A 5,184-nucleotide genomic window follows, 5' to 3' on the forward strand; every position below is an offset into this window, starting at 1 on the left:
ACCCCCCCCCCGCAGACACCACAATATAGCAGAGGAAAGATAAGACAGCAACTAACAGGATATGTAACAGTTGTTACATATATGACAACTGTGTTCTAGGCCTAGCTTCAGCCACCAAAGAAACAGAAGGCCTGATCCAGATAAAGAAATGGAAAGAACAGAAAGCTAATTCTGAGCTTTAACCTGGGTCTAGAGAAAGGCAAAAAGAGGTCTGGAGGTTTCAGGGGTAGGAACTTCAGCCACCTACTCCTGCTTTTGAAATTTTAAAAGTGGTAATAAACAGTAATAAAAAGAATAAAGAAGAACTATTTACACTTGGTTCACCTCTAGGACAGTATGCTTATTTTTAAAAAGTGAAGATTTGATTAGGATTTGGTCATATTACTAGTCATATTTGCTTAACTGTTTGTACTTCAGGCAGGCAGAATTGTGCCAGCTTACAGGAATAGACTCATGATAGACAGTAACATACTACAATTTTTGGGCACCCTGTCATACCCCAACACTCTTCCTCAAAGCACCAGGATATGTAACAGTTGTTACATATATGACAACTGTGTTCTAGGCCTAGCTTCAGCCACCAAAGAAACAGAAGGCCTGATACAGATAAAGAAATGGAAAGAACAGAAAGCTAATTCTGAGCTTTAACCTGGGTCTAGAAAGGCAACTAAAGAGGTCTGGAGGTTTCAGGGGTAGGAACTTCAGCCACCTACTCCTGCTTTTGAAATTAATAAAGTGGTAATAAACAGTAATAAAAAGAATAAAGAAGAACTATTTACACTTGGTTCACCTCTAGGACAGTATGCTTATTTTTAAAAAGTGAAGATTTGATTAGGATTTGGTCATATTACTAGTCATATTTGCTTAACTGTTTGTACTTCAGGCAGGCAGAATTGTGCCAGCTTACAGGAATAGACTCATGATAGACAGTAACATACTACAATTTTTGGGCACCCTGTCATACCCCAACACTCTTCCTCAAAGCACTATACTGACAGAAGGGAACTCCTGTCTTGCTCCTGCCCAAAAGCCCCTGCTCCCAAATCAGAGCAATGGATGAAGCTCCGTGTACAGCAACAGTGGGCAGACACTTGGTGCAGAAGAGAACCTGTTCAGATTTCAGATGCAAAAAACTTACCCATAAAGTTAGAAACCTTGTGCAGAATCCATAACAAGTGAATTATGGCATATCACTGGAAACTATCAGACATTATTCAAAAGAAAGATTTGTTTTGATACTCTTTAAACAAATTACTAAAAGCCAAGTCAATCTGAAAGCTATCCCTTTATTGCAGTTAAGAGTATTTGTTTTCAAATGAAACAATAAAAGAAAGACAAGGTCCCTTTAACAGAAGCATGGGGGGGGGCTTTATTTGTTGGGGGTTTTGTTTCATTTTGTTTTCTTTTGAGTCTACTGTCCTATCTTCTCTATTACATTTATGTTCTTTTTGTTTAAAAAAGTGACAACTTTAAGTTAAAAGTTATTTTCAAGGTAAACTTTGAAACTACTGAGAAGTGCTGAGCTGAATTTAGATTATTTGAAAGGTTGCTAACTTTTCACTTACAGCTACAGTATTTATTAAAACTAAGTATAAACCAGTACAAACCAAATATATACATAATTTCCATCTACTAATAATATACACTATTTCCATTCTGCTCCATTCAAGGAGCACACAGATCTGATATTAATTATTATTATTTTTTTAAAGAAAAGTCACATTAACACTCAGCATATATTCGCTTTAAGCTAGCATTTCCTAGAACTGAAACCTATCCCTTTCACAAAGAGCAGGAAAATGGAAGTGCTGTTCAAAGTCTTAAATTATTATCAGGAGTTTCAGCTTTCATTTATCAGGCTCGTGTAGCTCCTCAGGTTGAGGAGAAAGCCTTGGAAACATTGACAGAAGTAACCCATGAAGTACTGCTTGTTTGAAACATTCTTCCATAGCTTTGTGGGCATTTCCATTGTATCAGAACCAACACACTTCACAGTGTTACCTGCAACGACTTCATTTTCACTATACAAGGCATATTTATTAAAAAAATAAAATACTATTACTGTGCTATTATAACAGTTCATTTTCTGTAGTCCCTAAATGCACAGAAAGGCTGAAGATAAGAATTACTTCTTTTGTTCAAAGTAAGTTCTTCTAGCATTAGAAAATGTCATTATGTTTCACCAATGAAAACTCCTCTAGTTACAAATCCATGCTTTTGTAACCAGCTCTTAATAAACTTAACACTTTTGTGGGTGACCCTTGGAAATCATCCACCAAAAGTAATTAATATCAATCTGTTGGTCAAAACTCCACCTTCTACCAACTATTAGAGTGGGGAGCTGCAAGTTGATTAAAAAAAAAAATCAGCAACGAGACAAAAAAAATGCTCCTCAAAAAATAACTAGTATATTTCATAAATCAGAGGTTATCTTGGTTTATTTTCAGTTATAGAACGCTAAATGGTTTTCCCAATAAACATTTTCAATTGATATACTCTCATGTGTCCCCATCACTGGTAATTGTGCCTACTTACCAGCTAACCATTGCTAGTTACATTTCTTTAAGTTCTGTTACAGGTAGCTGAAAACACAGATGACTTGCTGTTTGTTCCCATGAACATTTAATTCATCTTCCTTTTAAAAGTAGGTATCACCTGATGCTTGTATGATGTTCTCATTATGAAATTCACTCTAAGGCAAATTCTCTACCTCATGAAGTATCCTTCCTTTGTCATAACTGCGTGTAATTCTTTCCTAGTTAGTTGAACCGATGAACAAGCATGCTGTTTAAATCACAACCAAAGCTAAAGTTATACATACAACTCTTTACTAAAATGTGAGCACCAGGTTATGTATATAGGATTTGCTAGTTTGAAACACAGATTAGCATCCCTCTAAGTTTTAAATGTTTCCTCATCTTTAGAACTAGACTTATTTCAATTACCCTTCAATTGTTTAACTCATGGTCTTATTAAGTAACCACTAACAATACAAAATACATTACTCAGAAAGTAAGCATCCTAGTGGTGTCAATACACTAGTAAAAAGTCTAAAAAAATCAAGGTAGTTTCAAAACAATTTACAACCAAATAGCAAGTAATTGCATATCCAGCAGATATATGGCAAGCAGATTAAAACCAGACAGCTGAAACTATTACTGTCCCTAGCTCTGTACCTCTCATCATCAAGGCCAGCATATGATAACTACTCATGAACCACCGCCTGAACCAACGTGGGTTTTTTCTGGCCTGGCACACTAAACCAATCGCTAGCCACTGCCCCATCCATTTCAGTGCCACAACAATATTGCTCTTTTGAATGCCAGTGTTCTACAGCTGACATTGAACAGGTTTGGCTTTAGGAACTGGCTCAGAAGTCCTATCTTCAGCATTTAAAATGCACGTGAAAGAAAGAAACAACGTCCTACTGTTTTCTGAAAAACGTGAACACAGTTTTAACTAAAATCTAATTATTTCCCTAGAACTACTCTGAGATGACAAAAACACTTTAATTTTTACTGCTTTTAGAGAAGGAAAAATTTGATTACTTCCAGTTGTAGGAAACTGTTGACTCACCATACTTTCATCCCCATTACATTTAAGAACATGTTTCATTAAAAATGCCTACTCAGTGATTTTCACACTTCATTCTGCAGTGTTCTATATGAGCTGTAAAACTTTCAATTACTTGGTCCAACCTAGCCTGTAAAAATCTTAATTCTGAAGAGCCACAGTTGATAAATATCACACAGTATTGCAGGAAAGAAAGGAGAATAATTTTAGCTTCTCTACTTAGGCTGTTTCCATATCTAAACTGTCTAATTTCAAGTGGCACACCCAGAAACTTGCTCATTTTTTATGTACCTTTCCATGCTGCCAGCTTCTTAAAATGAAAAAGAGATTTACCAACATAAAATGCAGTAATTAGAGCCACATAAATAGTCCACCATCAGAATACACAGGATTTGTTCACCCCAATAATGCTATTCACATTCTTTTCCAACAGCTCAAAGATGTAGAAAGACACAACAGAAGAACAAGTTTGCTATTATTCTCTTTAATAAGACTTCTTAAAAGTTCTTAACTCTGTAAAGCATATGCATCTGATTAAAGATGCAGCTACCTCACCATCTATCTATCAAGATATACTGTCTTCTGCTTAAACATTAAAGAAGTTACCCTCTTTTGAACCCTACACTGAGCAAGAGAAAGGCAGGGCAGTTATTGATTGGCTGAACCAGACCCCTTCAGGTCATCTTTGCTCCTCCTTCCTCAGGTCTTACCAAAACCAGAGAGCATTCACTATTACTACAGATGAGGAGAGCATCCCTCTGCACTGCGAGTCGGGGCTAATACTCTCAAAGGACTTTAAAACGGCTCAAAATTATTCACCAGTTCTAGAGTCGGTTATCATCTGCACCCTCTCAAATCTTACTACTTCTGACCAATCCATGAAAAGCAGTAAAAGAAAAAAAAAAAAAACCACCACCACCTTCTTGACCCTTTTACAGAGTTATAACTTTTGGAAGATAATGAAGTTTAATTCCAAGATACAATACAAAAGCGCAGAGCTCCAGCCCCCTGAATGGCTCTGAAAGCCTCCTCGTTGCCCATCTCTGAAACTTACGAACTTCAGATATTGTCTTTTCAGACAGTTGGGAAAGAAGCTGGGATCAACACATAGTCCCATTGGTAGCCCGCAAAGACTTTGCTCTAGCATCAAGAGGCAGTAACTGCGCCTTTTACGGGACGACAGACAGCCCACATCTCACTTTGGAGGACACTGACTACGAAACAGCCCTGCTGACCCACCCGCTCCCCCCAAGGCAGGAGGCTCCCTCCTACCCGTTTGCTCACAGTCTAGCCTTTTCCCGACAGTCCCGAGCACCCTGACGAGCCCCCCACGGCTGCAAGCTCCCCTCCTGCCAACGCCCACCCCAAGCCCAAGCCCAGGCTGTCTTCTCCCCCTCCCTGCGCCCCGGACCCCTCCACCGAGCGGCTCTACAGCGCTTCCCCTTTCACGCCAGCCGTCAGTTTCTTCCTCGTTTAAAAGCCAACCCACGCTCTTTCCACACACACAAGGGACGCAAAAAGAAATAATAGTAATAATAAAAAAAAAGCAAAGCCCGCAAACAACGAGACACAACCCCACAACTTACCACCCAAGTCAGTCCCCCGCTGCCG

General features: G+C 38.6%; 1 protein-coding gene across 1 annotated transcript in view; it reads right to left on the reverse strand.

Annotated features, from left to right (window-relative positions):
* Window positions 1–5,178, reverse strand: part of TOP2B (topoisomerase (DNA) II beta) — a 71,271-nt gene extending 66,093 nt beyond the window's left edge. The window contains exon 1 of the mRNA XM_019474481.1: window positions 5,160–5,178. The gene's annotated coding sequence lies outside the window, so the exon portion shown is untranslated. The remainder of the gene's footprint in view (window positions 1–5,159) is intronic.
* Window positions 5,179–5,184: the final 6 nt, after the last annotated feature.

The sequence above is a fragment of the Aptenodytes forsteri genome, unplaced genomic scaffold (genome assembly GCF_000699145.1).
Source record: "Aptenodytes forsteri isolate BGI_AS27 unplaced genomic scaffold, ASM69914v1 Scaffold9, whole genome shotgun sequence".
Taxonomy (NCBI): Eukaryota; Metazoa; Chordata; class Aves; order Sphenisciformes; family Spheniscidae; genus Aptenodytes; species Aptenodytes forsteri.